The 22,749-nt window shown below is 41.8% G+C and overlaps 1 protein-coding gene across 5 annotated transcripts in view; it reads right to left on the minus strand.

The window, feature by feature from the left end:
• The window catches only part of LOC6611860 (acetylcholine receptor subunit alpha-type acr-16), a 90,958-nt gene that overhangs the window by 52,048 nt on the left and 16,161 nt on the right, over positions 1-22,749 (minus strand). The window lies entirely within an intron of this gene.

Here is a 22,749-nt window from a genome sequence, read left to right on the forward strand (position 1 = left end):
TTGCAATTGCGGTAGTTGTGCCTTGGGCTGTTCATGATTTATGCGTGTGTGCGTGTCTCTGTGTGCAATAAAATGTCTTGTCAACATTTCATAACTCACTTTGTATGCGTCCGCTTCTCGCAGGACATCCCACCACCTCCGCCTCCTGCTCCACCTTTTCCTCCTTCTGTTTGTGCATGACCAACACAATGGCGAATGGGCCAGACTTTTGCGCTGGTGTGGGTGCACGTGCGTTTGTGTGTGTGTATGTGTGTGTGTATGAATGGCGGTAAACAGACACGCACAACTCTCAGTCGTGTCGGATTGTCTGTTTGCCAGCCTCTTTCTCACTCATTTGTTACTGCAAATGTAAAGCGTGTTGTAATAAAGCATTTTTCATATAGTTTCGCACCGATAATATGTTGCCTCCGACTTTCACCCCGCTCATCATGATACAGAGATAATGATAATGTTGATGATGACTCTGGCTTTGTAAATGATAAATAACTCGATTCTGAGTAGTCAGAATAAGGATATGTGTCAATCAAAGACATCCCAAATATGCATTAGATTGCAGTGTATGTATGTGCAAGCGTATTCCAATTCGATTTCAAATTGAACTCAGTGCCATTCCAGCTGAAGGAAATAAGAAATTGATTTTTGGAAACACTTCCATTTCCTTCCGTTGAGCGCTTTCAAATTAGCTTCAACTTTGTGTGTTTTCAATTATTTCAAGTACCCAAGAGGCAAGGCTCAAAAAAGAAAAAAGAAATAGAAGAGCAGAATAAAACTGGAGACACAGAGAGGAAATCGACACAATTGATTAAATTTTACTGCCGTCAGGAGCTTGCCTTGCTTTGTGCCCCGATTTCGGCCATAACTTTTTACCTTTCACCATGTTTTGCTATTTTCCAGTCCCCCATTTCGTCCTGTTTCGGTGTCTTGTTTTATGCTTTGTTGCATGTAATTTTACACCGAGCACCATCAAATGGCAATTTTAACGTTTATCTCAAATGACATTTATGTTTCCCAATGGTTACATTTTATATCAAATTGAAATTGCACAAACAAACACTTTTGGCCGCCTCCCACAATGTCTTTCGATCCTTGTTTTCCATTTTCGGGGGCTTTGAATCCGAGAGACGGTCTGGCAATGGCAAAGTGAATTTTTAATGGCATTTTGATAAGTGTCTAGGACAGTCTCTCTGTTTGCCGAACAACCCAAATGAGAATGGCAAAAATGTTGATTAAAGTTGTCGACGGCAAAATCTCTGATTGTTTACCTTTGGCCGTTTCGAATGCAATTGGTGAGGCAATAATCGTACGGAATTACGCACTGAATGCTGAAATTTTATCAATCTAGCCATCACTGAAAGTATCGTGGAATTATTTTGAAAAATATAAAGCGAAAATACAGCACAGTTTGGGAAAAGTAATAAGTACTCTGCATCAAAAGATAAATTATTTCAAAATATTAATCTGGCATATCTGTTAAGTAACTATTAATCCTATAGTTGCATATTTGAAAGCATTTTTTTAAGAATTTCTAGAGTACACAAATGATTCACTTTTTTATGGCTTATTCATCAGCATTTCATAGTGCAGCCAAAACACGGCCATAACGATATTTTCACAGCACCCCATAAATGCTATCAGATATTTCTTTACAGTAACTGTCAAACTGCTTTTTTATGCCACTAATAGAATGCAAATAACATTCTAACGGCTTTTGGTGGCAAGAACATATAAAAAAAAACCGAACAAAATTGAAAACGTATTTCATTTTTTAGACGATTCGATGTAAGTGGTAAGAATATATATGCAAATAGATACATTGCATATACCACCATGGCAGTGCCATATATCATCTGGCATATTTGTACTTTCGAAAATAAATATAACCTAAGGCTGGCGACGGTCAACAATGCCGCAATGCAAACAATGTCACTTCAAAATGTCACACAAATCAACGACCTCCGCCCCCAAAGGATGGGCGATGTGCCATCGATCAAAGCGCATTCGCTTTGGGCCTCCCTTAGCCAGAAACGCATTTGGTAGGGCGGTATATATACATATATGTACGTAAAAATATCATTCAATTGTCAGCACTATAAATGTGTGATCATAAATCATGCAGGCACACGCACCCCACCCCGCAAAATAAGTGAGGGGGGCGGTTCAGGGAATATAACTAAAAATAATACAAAACAATAAAAGCCAACTGGGGGGAAGTAAGTAAAAAGGTAAGGCCAAAAGCAATAAGAAAGCGAAGGGCTAAAGCGAAGGCGGTGTCGAAAACCTGCGAGATGCCTTTGGTCCTTGGCGCCAACGAGGACGACGCCAGGACCCATCCAGGATTCACACACACACGCACTCATGCCAGCATGCGTATGTGTGTGCGGTGAGTTAATAATTTATATATTTATGCCGCTGAAGCGTAAAACGAAGTTGAAAAACCAAAGCCAAAACCAACAAAGGAATAATACAATAAAAAATACACATAATAAAAGAGCTGCGAATGGTGGAAGGAGTCGTGGCACACCAATCCCTCTATAAGCCACAACTCCATTTCACCCATTCTACCCACTCTCTCTTCACTTTTCTTCTGGAAAACATAAGCATAAGAAATTGGCGACAGAAACCGAATCGAGTTTTCTCCACTCAGGAGTTTCCCACACCTCAGTGCCGGAATTTCAAGGTTTCAGCGAAGGCATAAAAACCACAATGGAATACGAGTTGACTTTTTTAAATGCATTATTAAGTAAAATTCTTTATTAAGATGTTGGTAAATAGCTAAAAAATATTGTACAACATTTTGTGGGTAAATAAGTGCTTAAGTTCAACAAGGAATTGAAAATAAAGTCTAAGAACTTTTTTGGCTTCCAACTATTGAAAAAACAGTAACAACTGCTTGGAAATAAGAAAACCAATGGCATTACTTAGCATTTTTAAATAAATTAGAGCAATTTCCCAGTACAGCAAATTATTCAGGGTGTGCTCACCACAATTTGTATTCCGCTGCTCGCTGCTCGCTGACCTTTTCCCTTTCGTGTGGATTCGGTGGCATTGGGGCAGTGGCAGTGCAGTGGCAAATGCAACACCGTGCAAGGCACTTACTCCCAAGCCCAATGCATAATTAATGTTGACACACACTGGAGGGGTGCAGCGCCAAGGCTAATTTGGCGTAGGCGCATGCATTTGGCGCAAAAATCACCTTGAAGGACTCCCGAGGACTCGAGAACGAGATGACCAACTAAGAGATGAAGGTCCCATTGTTTTGAGGCAACTTTCTAATTGCCACTTTAGCTGGCAACACGAAGCGGTGCGAGGATGTACATGTTTAGCTGCTCATTCATTAAATACAAACTGCCAGCAGGCTGGAAAGGAGCAGCCGGCAACATCCTGGCCTTTTCTTTCCTTGCCTCCGACGACAAACAATGAAAGCAAACGGCATGGCAAAACAAGAACATCATCAAGAAGGGGTTGGCAAAGTAGGATACAAAAGTGCAGAATTGTGAAAATTCCCGGCACGAAGACGGGGGTACTCTGTTAAGGATCCAGAAAGGATAATGGCCAGCCTGGCCATCTGTCAACAGTAATTTTAATCGAAATTATAATAATCTACTCCCTTAATGCATGAGGTTACGCCCATCCCTTACACACCGGAAGCGACCGAGTCCCGAGAGGAAAACGTGTGCAAAGTGCGAGAAGACACTTAAAAATTTCTCAAGTATACCTAACGGACATCATTTCGCATAACTCATTATATATGTACAACAACCCCACACATGCTGGCCCCCCGCCTGTCTCACAAATACACGAATGTTGGCTCACATCTATTGTTTTCCGTAGTCTGCAGCCGTTCGCCTACCGACGGCCATTTCCCGCCCCTCGTCCTTCGTCCTTCCGCTGACAGCAGCGACGGGTTGTCGTTGTCCTTCCTGTGCTGCTTTCCCCTGCAGCTACTACATCCAAACAACAACAAAGGGAGCAACAACGAGAGCAGCAACAATTGCAACTAAATAGCCCACTGCTGCCGCTCATTGTTGTTTCTGTTTGTCTTCTCGGCCCAAGTTGCCAAAGTTGAGCGTGAACATTTTATTAATATATATATATATATATATATGCTATATACGGTGAAAAGCGGGGAGGTGGGCTGAGAATTTTTCATTTCGAAAATGCTTCAAACTAGCGAAATGCTCGCACTTTGCTACTTGCCGGGTCCAAGGGCAGCTTTATCATATTTTATGAGAGGAGAGCGTGGGCGCGTGGCAGTGGGCGTGGCCTGCCTGCCTGACCTGAGCCCGTCCGAAAGCTGAAGCACTTTCACTCTTACGCAAAAAGTTCAAGGACTTTTTAGCATTTATAAAGCAATTAAAATTTAAATGAACAATTTTCGGGCGCTTCGGTCGCAAACAAATTGTGACATGAAAGTCGTAAAATATTTATAAATCATGTAAAGAACCCAGTTAAATAATTGTTGGCATTTTGTGCAAGTCTAGAGGTAGTGCAATTTTAGCCTCGTGCTCTATGTCCTCTGAAAGCGTCAAGCAATTAGTTTAAAGTGAACAAGTACCTGCTTGGCCCGAATAAGTAGGCAATACATTTTTATTGCAGCCACCTGATGAGTTAGCCCCTGGAGGTATGCAATCATTTGTGCACTTCCGGTTGCGCTCGAAAGAAGAAGAAGAAGCAACAAGTGGACAAGCATGTTGAGAGTTGTTGTTGTGGGATTTATGCATGGGATTTTGAATTAATTTAATGCGTTTAGTTAGAAACGTATGTGTGCGGACTCTGCAAACTTTCCACTTAAAACATTAAGAGTTTTTATTTGAATACAACCGTTCATTAATTAAGAAAGGATACTAAAACTTTAAAGTGTACATCAGCGCTAAGCATTCCAGCATTTTGTTACCCCTTTTTGTGCTCCAATAATACAATACGAAAATGTTGTGAACCGCACTACACCGTACTGCAAATACAAATTCATATGGTAATTTATCATGTACATAATCCAAATGAAATGAGAGTGGATGTTGTGGTACAGCTTTTGTATCGATTCCGAACCAACAAAATGGCCAAACGGACAGCGGATGTCCCTATTCCATTATAAAGTTTTGGCAGCATTTTGTTTTTAGAGCCATTCAATTATGATGAGGGTCCAGATCGAAACGATTTGTTTTCAGCTTCGTTTTGGGACTGAGCGCATTAACTTTACTGCCGACTTCCTCAGCTGCCGGGGCCATAAATTACTTGCCTCGGACAAATGCGAGCGGGGCATGCAACAAGCTCTCGAAGTGCGGCCCCTGATCAGCCCGCTTATAGCCGACTTGTTTGCTTGCAGCACGCGAGCATTAAAGTTAAATTGAAAATAAATATGGCCACGCAGCCACGGCAAACGATGAAAATGTCAATATCAACTATCCAGGTGGAATGTGTAGAGGTGTGCACTCTGCACACATGTTTTGTGTTGGTTGGTTAAAGGGAAAACATTATATGTTATTTTAATAATTTAAAATAAAAGCTGTATGATATATCCGAAAGCTTGCGAAACAAGTAGTAACCTGATTTTTACTTTTTACCTTAATTTGTTTTGAAATATTTTTTCCAAGTGCCTATGCCGCAGCTGCAAGATGTTAAGCTCTTTTGCTCAGACTTCACTCACCCAAAAATAATATTATAAAAAACACTCCGAACCAACTATAATGTATGCGCTTTATTCGCTCGAAACCTGTTGTCTTGTTCACTGTGACAACTTCGGCATTCGGGCGAAACAACCACTGCTACAACAATTATGGCCTTTTGTCGACATTTAGACTTAATTTAAATGCAGGACTAAGGCAGAGAACTGAAACCGAAATGAAAACAGGTAACAAAAGCCGCTCGGCGTAACGTAGCGTAACGTAATGGCTGACAACAAAACCAGCGACAGCACGAAATATATATAATTTATGTGAATTTTATTTGTTGTTGCCGCTGTTCCCGGGCACTCATACACACGCATACATACAGAAAAGTTGCTCATTTCGGCGTTTAAGTTTGGGACAAGGGCACGAGCTACATCCAATTGAGTTTCAGTTAGCCCGGGATAAGAGCGCACACAAACAGATATGTACATGTACACGAAAGCTGGCTAACACACACACACACACACATCTACATACATACACCACATGCCGCTTAACCCAATTCGGTGTCGAGAAAAAAGTCAAACTGAAAGCTAAAATCGCAAGTGTCTTAGGCAGTTGTTGTTCTTGTTTAGCTTTAGCACGGTGGATGGGGTCCACCGGAAGTTGGGGGCACGGATGTCGGAGGTTAGTCTGCGTGTGGCAGCCAGGCAGCCATTTGCCAAGAAATGATTTTCAAAAATGCGGCACCCAAGCTGCGAGAGGGTTGCTCAAGCAAATTAGCTTTCAATTAAAGCCCATGTACAAGGCACCAATTTACTTATCTTAATTTGCCATTAAATCAACTTTCCAACCGCGGGCGAACTTTCCCCAATTCCGACTTTTCCAAGTCCATTTTTGAGTAATTCATTTAGTTGCAAGATATCTTTAAAAGTAGCTTTTAGCTTCAACTTCTGAGAGATTAGCTGAATTAATGGATGTGTTCAATTCGCTTTAAGATTCTAATTTATATTAAAGCATTTATGTTGAGTAAACTGAGCAGAACAGCATAAAGATGAACAATTTGTACTCCCTCAGTAGATTAGTCAACTTGTTTGCGTGCTAGAATGCAACTTAAGTTTCGAAATTCACTTCACTTCTACGAACTACTCTACACTTGTTTAAGTTTAAAGCTTTTTGAAACAAGACGATTACGATAACGACGCGATTAAAGGGTTGCACAAGACAAGGCTCATTGCCCCATTGTTTCCGATTCAGGCAAACAGACCCGTGCGTGCGTTAAATTGATTCTCGACCAGGGGCAAAAACCGAATCCAAACCAAAAGCCATTCTTAACCCAGCTGTGCTTCCTTGTCCAGCGCTCTTCCCTTTTATGACACGAAACGAGGCGAACTTAAAGCTCATTTCGATAGTGGAGGACCAGGATACACATGTGCGATGTGGGAGTCTGTACTTTGCAGAAGATCTTCCCCTTTGTCACGGTTCCGTTAGCCGTTTCTCGTGGATAACCCGAGCCTTTTGTACTGGCCTCCAGTTGGGGCAGAATCCATTGTGTCGAGTGTGTCGCCCTCGATGAATATGAATCTTCCTTTCGCCCGCCTTCGTCTTCATCTTTATAATCAACTAAAAGCCAAATAATCAAAAAGTCAACACAATACCCAAAAAGAATCCCCTGGCAAAGGGGTTAAGCACATTGTTTGTGAGTCGGTGAGTCGGGTTGATTTTCTCGAAATGTATTCATGATTGAAAGTTCTGGAAACCTCTCATGATATTTCATATTCCAAACATGGTCATTACATAATAACTATTAATTGCATCCGACTTGACTGATGATAGTGTTAAAATTCTTCATAATAAATATCAAAACAAAAGAATTGAATTCAGAATTTGCTTTGATATTGATTATCAAGATTTTTTATAAATGAAATTGAAAATTGATACCATATCATGTGAGTTCAGTTCCTTTCCTTCTGATTATTAAGATTATTAAGAGATTAAATTGAAATTTAACACGTCTGTCAACGCATTCATAATGACTAATCATAGATAAAGGGAATCCCCATAAAAACTCTCCGTCTCCGCTCAGTTATTGTTAGATGTGCATACTTTTTGCCCATATCTCTAAGGTTTATGTCAAGGTTCCCTTTTTTATTACTTTCACATATGGAGGAGCGTGCGTGGGGACTCTTTTTAGAGCTCATACCTTGCGACCTGCTTCTTTTTTTTTACTTCCCTTCCGCCTTGTGCCGCAAATTGCAGTTTAAAGTTGACAGCGAAAGGATATGAGCACTTACCAGTAAGTAAAGGAAAGGTAAAACGAAAGCTGATTAAATACAAGGGCAAGTGAACTCTACTTTTGAGTGCATGTGTATGGGTATGTGTGAGTGTGTGTGTGTGTGTTCGGGTAATACAGTTAACATTTATGGGGCAATATCGCAGTGTGAATGGGCGAATGGAATGGCAGATAAAGAGACAGCGGCACAGAGGAGTCTACCAGATGGTTCACTTCCCAAATGGTAAATGCTCGATTATCCGGCAGAGAGCTCGGAAATCGGACATGGAGAATATGCTCATGCAATTGTGTGGAAAATAGCTTTGCATCGAAGTTGGTAGGGCTTTAATCCTTTGCGAAAAGCAATATCTCTTAATTAAATTAGAAAAATAGCTTCAACAATCATAACTGTGTGTGAGTTTCAAAATTCAATTATTTTGTTACTTTAAAGGTGAAGCAAGATATTAAACTTTGGCTTGCATCTGAAATGTAATTATTAAAATTCTCAGTTTTGCATTTTCAATTTATTGACTATTTCAATATAGTTCCATTCAACATTTAAATATTATAAACTAATTAATCATTCCGTTTTTTATAACATAATTATTAAAATGTCTGAACCTCAAGGCTTTTTCAAAAATTGACTATTTTGGCAAAATAAATCCAACAAAATTATTTATTTATTGACTAATTTGGACGAGTTTCCTTTCAAAAATCGAAGCATTTTACGCTCGAATAAACGGCGTTCGATTCGATTACTTAGTTATTCAGTTTAAAAACGAAGCAGCACATCAGTGATTCCATTATTTATAAAACCTTTCAAATTATTGCCAATCGAGAGCTTGCCACACTTGGACTATCACATTACTTTGCATACCAAATTCCATTTGTCAACTGTTCGACTCTCAGTTGCTGGCCCCTTTACTGTGCAGTTGCAATCAATTAAATAGTAGCTATTTTAAGCCTGGTCAACAGAAGAATTGAAATTATATTCGATTTTCGGGGCAATCAAAGCACAATATGCAAATAAACTGAGAATATTTTTGGGGCGTCATTTAAATGCGTTTCACAATTGCTCTCTGTTTGTGCTGGCAAATTGGAAATACAAAAGCCACAGAGCATAGATTCGGATATGGGTATCTGTACCTGTATCTGTGTTAGTTTGCCAGTGCATAGATACACACGCATACATAGATAGACCCGTAGAAAATGGAGCATGGAAAAACATTTAACGCTTGACTTAAATGCCGAACTGAGACCAAACGAAATACAATAAAATGCGAAAATTCGACGCTTTGAAACGGCAATACAACAAGTCAAATATTGGTGCTGGCTGAGGGGTGAGACGATGCGAGGCAGGCCAGGGCGCGTGGCATTGTAAGCACACCCACATATATATATATGTATGTATATACCTTCACACAGAGACACCGAAAGCAAAGAGACCTACGGAAAACGACAGCAAAAACCCGAAAACTCGGAAAAAAGTGCACGCGCCGAACAAAACAAACAATTTGCCCCAAAAACTTGGCAAAAGCAATTGCAAGATGGGTTTGGGATTGGGTTGGGTTTTGGGGATGGAAAAGGAAATGGGGGACTGGGATTGCGTGGTGCATGGCACCACAACAAAGTTGTTGACAATGGCAAACACGTTAACCAAAAACTTTGGCACAAAGATAAACGCAAATAAATTTGGTAACTTGTTCTCGTCTTACTCACAGTTTGTCTTGCTGTGGGTGCCTTAAGTTTTTGGATGCAAAGACTGCTGAAAATTCATTACAAAGCAAGGAGACCTTAACTGGCCCGCATGATCGTTGGCTGGGAAAATCCAAGCCCGCATTCAAATCACATAAATATTGTAAATTCCTTGGACTTTGATCGGCTATCGGCCATAAGCGATTTTCACGGTTTCAACCGAGAAGCCGAGGGGAAATGAATAAATGGGTAGAAATCCGGATAAAGGAACCACAAATTGACATGCATTGAGCAGGACACTACACCACCAAAAAGTCCACCCAATCCTGCCAACCAGGAGCTTTATCGGCGTTCAGTTTTGTGTGCATGTGTGTGTCGAGGAAAAAATATATATATCTCTTGTGTATCTTGTATCTTTCAATCCCTGTTTGCTGTGCCCGTTCCCGTGTATATGTGTATCTGTATTTGTCCGACTACTCGGCAATGTATCTTGCGAGTTGAGCAGAGATTTGCAACGCATGACACTCATAAGTAAAATGCCTTTGGACCGACTACGTGAATCGGAGCCACGAGCCGGACAGGAGCAGGACAGGAGCAGGGCAGGACCAAGGAGAAATCAAACCGAATGTATCCCAGAACTTACGGCCGGACAGCAGGCGAAAAACGAGCCGTACAAAAGGGCCAGGAAAATGAGACTGAGCGCAAATGGCACTGAAAATAAAATGGCCTTGAATCAAACAAACGATGAAATATCTAGACCCAATTAATGTTTAAATCTGACATGTGCGTATAAATATCTTGATTCCATTTACAATTTTATGTTGTAAAGTAATACATTTTAAAACTAGTAAATAAATTGTTAAATATTCTGTGAACATCACAATGCTGTCTGCGAGGATTAAATTACAATTAAGTATTATTTTTGCAACTTTTTTGAACATGTTTTTATATGCGAATTAATTAGACTCTTTTTCTTTTTAGCCGTTGTGTACTGGAGCATAAATCGTTTTGCCGTTGACCATGTTCCTAGTTCCCCCACTCAGCATGTCCATTTCTGTATCTTAGCTCCGAAAACGGCAGCCACAACAGTTTTTCTAACATCTAACAAGTTGTCGATGGATTTTTTTTCTGATGAGACATGTCTCAAAAGGACCAGCAAAAACTAAGCAATAACGAACTAAGCCAGCACAACATCAAGTGCGGCAATGGATGCTGAATGGAAAATGTGATGGAAAGAATAAAGTTTTTAAAAACCATTTCAAAAAATAAAAAATCACATCATATGGTAATATGATTTGATAAATAGCAGCATTAAGTAATCAAAGATTTCGAAGTAGTTTTATAAAGAAAAACCAATCAGCTGTCATAAACACATAAGTAAGTATTTCAAATACTCTTGTGTATCTTGAGTTTAAACACATAATAAGGCCCTCCAAGTTGTTGCCCCAGTTTGGGCATCTTCAGTAGCATATTGGCCACACTTGTTATTGACAGCTTTGTTGCCTCGACTTCGTTGTCCGCCATTGTCCATCGATGGTCCAAAACTACAAGGAATAGCCAAGAGCTGTCGCAACAGTCCGGCAGTTAGTCACCCATCTACAAAGGACCACACAACAAGGATGAAAGTGGAGGGCAGGGAAAACTCATGAGTGACAGGGCAAACGCTAAATCATTGCAAAAAGAGGAAAAATCTCCGAGGAAACTTTAAAGGATATTACGGCGCTAGTTAGGTTCAGATGCCAATAAGGCAAGTTTTTGGTCATTTTTATTGGCTGCGAAGGCTGTCAGAAAATGCTGAAGCCCATTGCCCCCAATATTCAACCCATTCGATCGGGCCACATATGCGTATACGTAATGAGGAGCGCGCGCGGAGGAAATGAAAAATGTAATTAAAAAAGTTTTTTCGGCCAAATCTTTTGTCATAAGCTAAGGGGTTTTATTTCGGGTAACGAGAAGGGCAAATGGCATGGCTGTATTTCAGTGGCAAGTGAGCAAGCCTAAGTTGCAAGCCAGCAATTTGCAGGGGAGCTTCATTCGGAGGCAGAGTGCCGCCCTTTAAATGCACGATGAGTGCCATTCAGTTGGTTGGGCATGTTGCAAGCTTTTTAGTTCCCCACACAGACACACACTCACACAAACACATACACACGGTGAGAGCGATTCATGTGCATGTAAAAAGTGCTCATTAAAACATATCAACAAGCTTTATGACTGCTCTAGCTCGTACCCTTTTTTCGGTCCCCTTCAGCTCATGTCGCCGTCATCGGCACCACCGACAGCAGTTAAATTCATTCATAAACTACGTGACAAAACGAACGGAAATGTAGGAGCGGAAATTGCCAACAAACACACACACGCACACAAACAGAGGGGCCTTAACGCCTACCCACACACACACACACACACCTACACGTATGCAGCTAGACATTGAGACTCTGACAGGGGGCGGAGTGGGCGTGCGCTGGGCCAAGTTGGGCGAAAAGTATTTTACCACTCGCCGCCGCAGTGTTTCCCTGGTATATGCAATTATTATCAAAGGAATTACACAGGAAAATACACTGTCTTTAGAGTCCTTAAAATGAAGGGGTCTTTAAAAAGTTTCAAGGCATCAGAAATTTCATTATTAATAGTATATGTATATTATTAAAAATTTAGAAAATAATAATTTAAAAAGATATATTATAAAATAAAAAGATAGAAGCATTTGTAATGCAATTATTAACTTCAATTAGTAAGAAATTATTTAGTAAGCACTAAAATAAATTTAAATTAATATTTGTTTTTTATAGAGTATTCTTGATTCGATCTTTAGCACTTTCCGCAATTGTACCCAGTTTTTTATTTCCACTTTGTATACTGTCGAATCCAGTTTGAATGGGAGCTGCGAAAACGTCGAATTGCTGTTCCGCCTTCCACTTTCCTCCCACTACCACCCACTCTCTCTCTCTCTTGCAAACATAAGACCCCCTTTTGCCGTTTTTCCAGCACCATCACCAATCATATTACATTTGCAATATTTTCCTTCACTTTCGCTCGAAGTAAGTCATCAACTTGTGTGACGGATGCGTGGGAGGTGGTAAAACTATCTTATAGGCAGGCGAAATCTCATAATATTGATGGTATTTCACCGGTGGGCATAAGAACACAAAAAAACTAAAAGGGAAAACCCCAACCAGGTGGGCGTAGCGCAGAACAAGCGATATTCTCTCTGTCCTGATTGCAATTGAAATGGGATAGTGGAGGGTATAATTTTGTTTGTGCCTCGGCTTTTGACGACAAACAGTTGTGCGAACCTCTGCACGGAAACCCCGCCGAGAATATCAGTAAATAAAAATGCAATTTTCCAGAGCTCGCTTAAGCTCGTCTGAGTCCTTCAAAGAACTAATTTTCCCAGCCATTAAATTCACGTTCTCTCTCTTCAACATTTTTTGCACACTCCGACGCTCTCTCCTTTTAACCGACTTAAAAAGAGCTTTTAGTTGTAAGCTAACAAACTAACGGTAAGCGCAGTTGCAACGGCAGCTGTAACTGTAAAAGTGAATGTAACTGCCATTGGCCCGGCTGAAGGACACTGAAAGGATAAGGAGCGAGAGCGCAAGAGTGCAACAGATAGACACACTTAAAATAGCAAACAACCCAATTGGGCAGGCTCTTTTAGTTGACCCAATTCGACCTTGACCCATTTTCCCTCCCTTGCCATCCATTCGACCACCGGGGGGTTGAACTACTATAATTAAATGTTAATTAGCAGAACCCCGCCACTTTTTGTTCAGCTCGCAGCCATTCGAAGTCCCTCCACTTGTCCGAATCCCCTCAAGCATTGCGATTCCATTCCATTCGATTCGATTCCGCAGGCCCATTCATCTCATCGTAGATTACAATCAATTCCAATCTGTCAATATCGCTTCACCTGCCCCACGTTTATTCCACACGCACAGCATACAGACACAGTGCACCACCCACAGGCACCCACTCTTGGCCAAATCCTGCGACCCACACCCACACCCATCCTTGGACATTGGAGGTTTCTCCGATCCGGGACGATAAATGTCAAAGTCAATGCGGTTAGGGCGGAATATTCTCTTCGTTTCCAACTACTTGTTCAGCGTTCAGTCAAGGTCCCATCGCCATGGTAACGTACAGTGGAACATCAATTTGTTGAACTAGAGCATATATTATGGTTTGCTATTTTAAATACTTTATATATTATTATTAATCGTGGGTAATTTGTATAGTGGATTTAATATCCTCTTCCTTATTCATTTGTCTTGAGATTTTTAGAAAAAATGTTCTTAAAATCTATATATTGCGTACAGTTGATCATACCGATGCTCGACTGTATGCAAATTATTCAAATGGGTCAACTCTATTTGTCTCACTTTGCGTGCCACCTGTCCCCATTTCTTCCCAATTACCGACCTCACCTTTTTCGTTAAATAATCGAAACGATAAATTGTACACACAATAAAATGCTTGCAATTCAATAAAGTTCACAATTTTACAGGACACCACACATTCGGGGCGTGGCATTGACATGCCATACGAGGCATGTAGCATGTAGCACATAGCTTGTAACTGTAACTTGTTGCTATTCCCCGCCAGAGCGAGACAGAGCACGAGTGGGACATGCATAAACATGATTTTATGTGCACACAACACGACAATAAAAATCACGCATGAATTTCATGGATCCCCAAACTCACAGCCCCTTCGCCTAACCCCCTCCACGTGTCACTTGCATAAACAACTACGAGGAATAGAGAAAGCGGAGAAAGGCCGAGGGCGAGGTAGAGATAGAGAAAGAGCTAGAGCGAGAGAGAGGGAGCGAGGAGTCGAATAAAAAGGTCGTCGTGAGAGTACAAAAAACCTCAACACGAGTAAAACAAAACGTAATTACAACAAGGACTTTTCAACAGCAGCATTTTGCACATTGCAACAGCTTTGTTTAGTGAAAGAGAGAGGAGAAGGTGAAAACAACAATGCCACGTACGTGAAATGCAACAATGTGCCACGCACGTATGTGTGCGTGCGTGTGAGAGTGAAAGTGAAGGTTAGTCACACTGGAAAAAACTGGGGACATTCTAATGCACATAACAGTTCCATTTATAAATATGCTTTTTTTTAAATATATCAGTATTATGAAAAAAGCTGTGCTTAAGATATAAAATGTATTTTTAGAGATTAAGATCGATAAACATTTTTGAATTCTTGAGTCTGTTATTTTGCATTAACATATGCTTGTGTTTTTTAAATTAAAATACACCTTATGTTTCCTCGATGGATCTTCCATACATTTTGCTTTTGTGTTGCGAAAAACTCGGGCTTAGCCGGGCCAAAACCGAAACGAACGAGAAGAGCAGCCCGTTGGGGAGAAGGGAAAACTGGATAGTGAATTGTGGGCGGTGGGTGGTGGTGGGATTAAGGACGGTCTACACTTGAGCTTTATTGCATACATTAAGGGGCCAAGGTGCGCCGCAGAGCAACACATGCATGCAGCGCGTGTTGAAATGCGTGTGTGGGTGAGTTTCTGTGTGGACTCACTGTTCCAACGTCTATTTTCCTAATGGACAATGTCGCTATCTATTGCCACGAAGAAGTACACAAAGGCAGCGGAGACCCACATATCTCAGTGGAAAACTATAAATCAAACCGCAAATCCAGACAGCGGGCGCAGGAATAGTGCAAAACATATATGTTCCATATATATACTGTAAGGCTGGAAGACTGATGGCCAAAGTCAGGAGCAGGCAGCTCGTTTGTTAAGATGTGACACAGTTTGGAAAAAGAAGTGCGATAAAATGAACGTTAGAATGCACAAGCAATGAAAAAATAAACTATCTGAAACAAAAACAAATTAAATAGATAAATATGAAGTATATATACAGCCTTTTTTGAGTCCTGATATATAGATAGATATCTCTACATCTGGTGGAGGAGATATCTGCCTCAAAAGTGACTCCTATCTGCATATTTTAAAATATGTACTGCTCAGCTGGTGCCCGATATCACTTACTGCCTTGGTGGCCCTTTTATTTCGGCGATGAGTGAAGGAGAGAACCCATTCTGAATCCTTGCAGGCTCCCACATGAATGCCAAGTAGGCGTCATGGCGGAGGAACAATGCAACCTGGGGGTGGGCACATTCCATGGTCTCATTGTTCGGCACTTAGTCAGGACGATGTCGGCAGCAGACGCTCCTGCTTCTGCTCCTGCATCTGCGCTGCCACGTCAATGTCGATTAGATGATGCTCCTCTAAGCTGCCGGCAATCCCCGCCTGACTAACGAGCGGCTGATGCGACAACCGCCATTTGGCTTTTAGCTGGGGCGGAAGGGCGAAGGATGAAGTGCGGCGGGGCTGCTAACTGCTGGATGCACCTGCAATAACAACCTGAGGACACGGCCAGCGATGAGATGGCGTCGACATCCTTGACATGCTTGCGGGATGCCATGACAATTGTGCCACGAATCTCGACCTTTATCGTTGTCTACTATGTACCTCGCACTCGTCACAATGCCCAAATTTTTCCCAATTTATGCACAGCGAAAAACTGCCTTTAGTTCAAAAGGTTTGGCTAAAAATGGAATTTGCAAATAGAATCTTTTATGAATAATGTGAGCCAGATAAATCTTCTTGCACGAATAAAAAAAGTCCAATGCAGCCTCAATTTTTCTAAAAATTAACAATAATTTTCGCACAGTGCATTTGTGTCTCTCCTAATTAAAAGACCACCGTTTTGATCTCAATAGTTCCTCCGTGCCGCAACACAGTTAAGCACTTTAATGCCATAAAGCTTGCATCTGTTGACAGGCGTGTGTGTGTGAGAATGGGAAATGGATTTTGGGCGCACTTCCTGCGCCTTTCTATCACGCCTCCATTTACTGCAGACAGGACTCGCATCAAAAATTCAACTGTCTGTCTATGGGTTAAAAAAGAAAATACACACTTGATGCTGTCTGCCAACGAGGACACACCGATACATATGGATATTTTCACATATACGGTCAGGATAATTGGTACATGTGTATATGTAGAGAGATAAATCTATTGAATGAAACTGGCTGCGACTTGGACTTTGAGTGAAAGAGCCAGGCACCCACGCAATCGCTTTCCCTTTCGCTCTCTCTCAGTCCGTCTCTCTCTCTCTCGGGAGTTTTCCGCTCTCGCATTTTCCAGGAATTGAGTGGAAAAAGAAACGGGAACAAACATGCGCATCCCCGAATATCCTTGAAATTGCGAGTCTCGATTCCAGATTTTAATTCATTATGCTCGGGAATAACTCAACTCAATGCCAGCTTAGGTGGGCAAAAGGGAGGAGTCCAGCGAAAAGGGATTTCTGGACCAGCAGCAGGACCCACCTGGCTGTCCCACCCACTACGCCCGCCCACACCCATGGAAACCTCAGCTCACGTTGCTAATGTCACCATGGAGACAACGGCTGCTGAAAACTGGGTATCCTGGGGATCCTGGGCGCCCTAGCGTAGGCTATGCAAATATCTCGACGAACAACAAAGTAAAATTCGCTGTGGGCCAGCCAACTTCCACACCGAACCCCCCCACGAATGGCCCCTTCGCACACAAACCAGGAAAATTTGCATGTTTTCCTTTCTGTTCTGTCTGTTTTCCCGACAGACTTTTGCCGCTCCTGCCGGCGGGTTGGCAACTAGAGAAGCCCGCCCAGCCAAGTCAGTCAATTGGGCCCCACGTTCCCTACTCCCTGACCCCTGACTCCCATATATATTCACATTCACTTTCATTTTGTCCGCCGTTTCGCCCCTGTCGCCCCAGAGGCGTACGCAGGGGTGCATTTTGGGGCTTAAGCTTCCGCTGAAGCATGTGTTGACTCGGTATTTGGAAAAATGCATATTCCTGGGCACGGAAACCATTATTGCGTTTAGCGTTTTATTTTTGAATAATTTCTGCTGTAGCCTCAGAACAAGTTCTTAACTAAAAGAAGTAGGTGACATAAGTGACAAAAAAGTGACATAAAATCGTTTCTAGCTGTCAAAAAATTTGGCAGATCACCGATTCGCATATTTGAGGTTATGCGATAAGTTAAGCATTTGATTAAATCATTAAAGCCCCCTTTGTGACAAACTTACGCCTACGCCACTGTTTTGCATACATTACGCTGTTCGCGGGGGCGTGAAATAATAGGTGGACGGGGGGGGTTGGGGTTGGGAGCTGGGTTTTCGAACGTCGAGCCTTCGGGTGGCCTGTTTGTAATTCGCTTTGCAGTCGCCATGGGCACAATTATTTTTTACCTTTTATGGGGCATCGTGCGAACGGCGGCGCCCCATCAAAACGCCCAGACTTTCTCTTTTCTCGTTTTTTCTTCGTCTTTTTTTTTTTGCATCGTTTAAACGCTTTTAGTGGAGGAAAGTATTGGAGCAGCGAGGCATTCAAGTGTCTGGCAAACAGCCGCGGAAAACTCTCGCCAGCGATTTTAATTTCGCCACCGCTGCTCTGCGGCAAGGAGATACACCAAAAGATACTTTAGTTGCCCCTCAGCGGATTGCTTACTATTTCCGGAATCATTCCCATCAGCATTACGGTTGCCTCTTCGGCTCAAAATAGCTAGTTTGACGTAATCCGATTATTGCCAAATTAGTTGATTCATTTCGTAGCTTGACTATATTTATGAGATATTAAATAAGTCCACACTTTGTGCGCACCATTGAAATACTATTAAATGATACTCTGAAATGAACACATAAATAGACAAACAAGCAGTTTATCTGCAAATAAGAAGTATGTCAAATTTATGGCCAGTTGTTAAAAAAAATCAATGACTTATTTTGAGAGCTTTCAAAAAAGGCAGTTAAAAATGTTCCAAGAGTAGTGTGTATGCTAATAAAAGTTTGTGAATAAAAATACAAATAAAAAAAACAAAATAATGGCTATTCCAAAGTTTAAAAACGAAAAAAAGTGCGCCTGTATAAGTGATTTGGAAAACATATTTCGATTGTGAAAAGAGACAGCAGCTGATTGAAATTAAGTCAGGAATTTCCCCGTTAGCACAAAGACGTTGGAAGCCAATACACGGTCGTAAAGGGAATGGAATGGAAATTCCCGCGTGGAATTGCCAGCGGAGTTAGCCTAAGGTGCGTCCTCGTTCTGTCCTCCTGCCTTCCGGCCGTTCGTCCTTTTTAAGTCCTCCCCTGCTACTTTTTTCCCTTTTATGACATTTTTAAGTAAGTCGCCGCGCGCAGCTTGCAAGTCTCGAGCCTGAAATCTGAAAAAAACCCCTCCCCCTCGCCATTTCATCTTCCTGTTTTCCCAGCATCAACTTCCCACGACTTTGTACTTATTTTTCTTACTTTCCTTTTTGTTTTTGTAATTGAATGCGCTAAGTTACAGCGAATTTATGCTTATCAAGTTTTGTTTCTGCTCAGCTCTGCTCAGCTTCGATCCCCTGCCGCCGATATTATCTACCCTCCGGTTTTCCGGGTGGCCCACGAGTGCTGTTTACGGTTATTTAGGCGCAGGCACTAAGTTCCCAGTCTGCTTCCGTATTTTTTTACGATTCCAAGGGGCTGGAGGGGCGGAGATGCCGGGATTGGCGGTATAAAAAATACTTATTTACAAACTTTTGTGGCGGCACCGCTGACTCATTCAAGGATGACAATGAGGAGCAACCGGATCCGGGAGTGGGCGAAGCTGTTGCCTACAGGTGCCCCAACGGGCGGGCGCGGATTTCTGCCAGACCCACCCACAAAGGCGATTAGCTACAGTATAAATATATCCCTTTGCAATATATGAGATATCTACGAGTCCACCTCTAATCCACCAGAAGGAAGCCATAAGCGGAGCAAGGTTAGTCCATCGATGGCGCCACGGAAGTGCAGAGCGCGTAACTGAAACTTGTTTTCCTTGCACTGCAACTTGCATCGCCTTTGTCCTGCCTAACAGATACCACAGATACAAATACATATACGGTTGCAGATACAGATACACGTACTGTTTGAGTTATAGATACAGCTACAACCTTGAAAGTTTTATGCTGCGCACGGTGAGCGGGTAACAATTGAAACCGGAAGCCCTAACCAGAACCAAAGTCACAGTCAGATTCAGATGCAGATTCAAATTCAAATTCAGAGTCACAGTCAGAAGGGGAAGTCTGGTTTCGAATCGTCTGAGTTATCCGATTTACCTGGCAGAACGGAACAGAACTGAACTGAAGAGTAGGGAACAGCTGGTGGCAAGTTTGTAAGTTGGCTTAGGAGAATGCCAATGGAAAATGAAAGAAGTTTGCTTATTGCCAGAACTTCTGCGGCAGTTCTCAGGATATTAACAGGGATATTAACAAAGACATTGTGGCCGACTAATGCCACAGTCTCACAAAACCATGACGAAGGGAGTGAAATGGGCGCAAAGCCTAAGCAATTTCAAGCTGAAATTGCTCGTCCAAGCTTTGCCACGCAAATCCTACATAAATTTATTTCATTTAAATGTACGAAAATGCGTAAATGTCTTAAAATAAAATATATGACCGGCCATATATATGGCCAGGAACGGCTGACAGTGTCAAGGTGCTGGTCCTGGTGCTGCAGCCCAGACTCGAATTTCCGCACAATTTATGCGTTTGCCAACTGGCAGCCGAAAAGCATCGAAAGCAATAAGGCTGAAATGCTGAAAAATTGCGTATTTCGGTCCCGTTGTTCGTCGCTCGGCAATTTTCAACTGCTGATTTTCCAATCAGTGCACACTCTGGATATCAGCTTATTGAAAATATTTGTCTTTGGCCGAACAATCTTGACTCCCCTATCCCCGAACAGCGAACTGTAAACTGCCGTCTTCATTAGTCTCTGTCGGAGTATCTCAAACGAAATCGGGAATGTGGGCTGATGGGAGTTGGGTGGGTGGACAAATAAAGCACAGATATCGCAAAAGTCAAAGATGTTTTCCCACGCCCCCCAACATCCCCGGCGATGCTTAAGTAATAACTTTTCGGCGCAAAGAAGACAATGGTCCTTCAAAAGGATACTACCGAACACAAGAGTGCGGAAAATGGAAGAGGTTGCCGGAGGTCGGTGGCGAGTTTCATCCGTTTTTAATGACCTGCAACAGGAAGCAATCAAAAGCTGGAATCAACAGAGCTTCATCTATTGTGATGTCTTTTCAATAACACATAATATGATGTTAATTCGAAATATTTTGTATATTTCACATGCGCTTTGAAGAGCTCATGTGGCTGGAAAATTGTTCGTATCGTCAACAAACTAAAAGCCACTCAAGTGTTAAGTGTTCTAATTGAAGGGAAAATTCTTAAATTTTCTTAATGAACTTTAGCTTGATTTTACCACTAATAACACTAGGGACTTAAAAAATATTTTGAGAATTTTTTAGATGTTATAATATGTTATAATGACAATTAAATGGATAGAACAATTTTAAAGGATTTATTCAAATTCAAGCTACCAAACTACCAAAACTGTAGAGAGTAAAACAAGCTTTTAGAAACTCGAAAATTTGAAAACCAAGTGCAATAGAAATCGAGTTTCTAGTGATGGGTATTCAAAAATTCTTCAGAACCGGATGTCAACTTAATTCCTTGCATTCAGAACGCAGTGGCAGTGGAGCACTTGAAGCAAACAACGTGAATTAAGTTGAATCGCGACGACCCGAGCAGCACGATGTTATTTTTGTCAAAAGGGGCACATGAGACTTCATCGGACCGAGGAGCCAAAAAGACGAAAAAAAAGCACTAAAACACAGACTTCTCAACTCTCGATGCAACTTAAAAAATAGAAAAAGAAAAAAAGACAGATATTGTGTATAACGTTTGGGAAGCGGGTGAGGGCTTTGTTTTCCCAGTTCTGCACTCTTTTGGTGTGTATTTTCCAACGAGTGCTCGAGTGACTCCGGGGAAAAGATGGTGGATTTGAAGTGCGGCCTCCTGGCGGCTTCTCTGCATGACAATTCTATTTTTTTTTTCTACTTGAATATTTGTCTCTTTGCTGCTCCAGCCCCACAACTCCACCCACTGCCCCCGCCACGTCTGATTCTTTGTTTTTACAACTTTTTTTTCCGTCCCGCTTTTCTGGCAATTGCGGAGCTCAGCGAGCAGTGAAAACTAAAAATATGGCCAAGTTTGGCTCAGGGCGATCTCCATGTGAATTTATGGTCCGCTGCCTGGGAATTTCCCGCATGTACGGCATACACACATACAGATACAGATACCATACCACATAATAGATAGAACCATGCCTGTAGCCGAGTGTTCCTTTGAGTAGGAGGTAGGTGGGTAGGTAGTTGGCTTTTACTTTTACATTCCGCTGCCATTTCTTGGCCTGCTTAAAGCGCCGTGAAAACGCTCGCAAGGAAATTGAAAAATCGGATGCGGAATTGAATAATGTGTCGGATGGGCAAATGGGCGAATGGGCGGTTTTGTGTGTCGGGCGCCATTCAGTTTGCAAGGCCACGCAGTGTCACCTTGCCACAAGATTTATGCGCGGTGCAAGTGGAAGAAGGTCGATGGAGTGGAGTGGCGTGGAGTCGAGTCGAGGAGATTTCGCATTTGAAATTGATAGTGCGACATGAGTGGGATTTGTTCGAGTTTCGCCGCTCTCAGCGAATTGCGAAAAAATCTCGAGCACTTGTTAACGCAAATGTTAGTCTGTGGTAAGGAGAGACGTTCAACAACTGCCAGAGTCAACAGTATAAATGGGGTAATAAGACTTTGAGACCAGGGATAAGTTTTGACCTTTCACATCATAGACTTTTGAGCTTGAATTTCAAATTTATTGTGTCAAAAAAAAGTGTAATCAAGTTTTAATGGTGAAAAATGCAGATATATAAAGTTAAAAAGTACGCATTTAATGTCTAAATATTTCAAGGTTTTCTCTTTATAGATTCCAATTAGGCTAATAAAAGAAAATGTACGAAATGTTTTCTTTACACTGGGTAAGTATCAAAAACTGCAAAGGTTTCCCTTTTTTATAAGACCATTCGCCCCTTAAGCATAAACCAAGTTTAACCGCATGCTTTAATATTTACAATTATTTAATTAGTGCCACCCTAAGCAAACCGGGGCCAAAAAGGGAAAGTTGTTGGCCAAGGTAAATTGCGCTGGAGGACAAACAAAGACGGCACAAGGATTCCAGATGTGATGGGAGCGATGGAGCCCGAGACTGAGCCAGAGCCAGATCTCGGGTGAATAGTTGTCTTGGAGCACT

This window comes from Drosophila sechellia, chromosome 2L (genome assembly GCF_004382195.2).
Source record: "Drosophila sechellia strain sech25 chromosome 2L, ASM438219v1, whole genome shotgun sequence".
Lineage (NCBI taxonomy): Eukaryota > Metazoa > Arthropoda > Insecta > Diptera > Drosophilidae > Drosophila > Drosophila sechellia.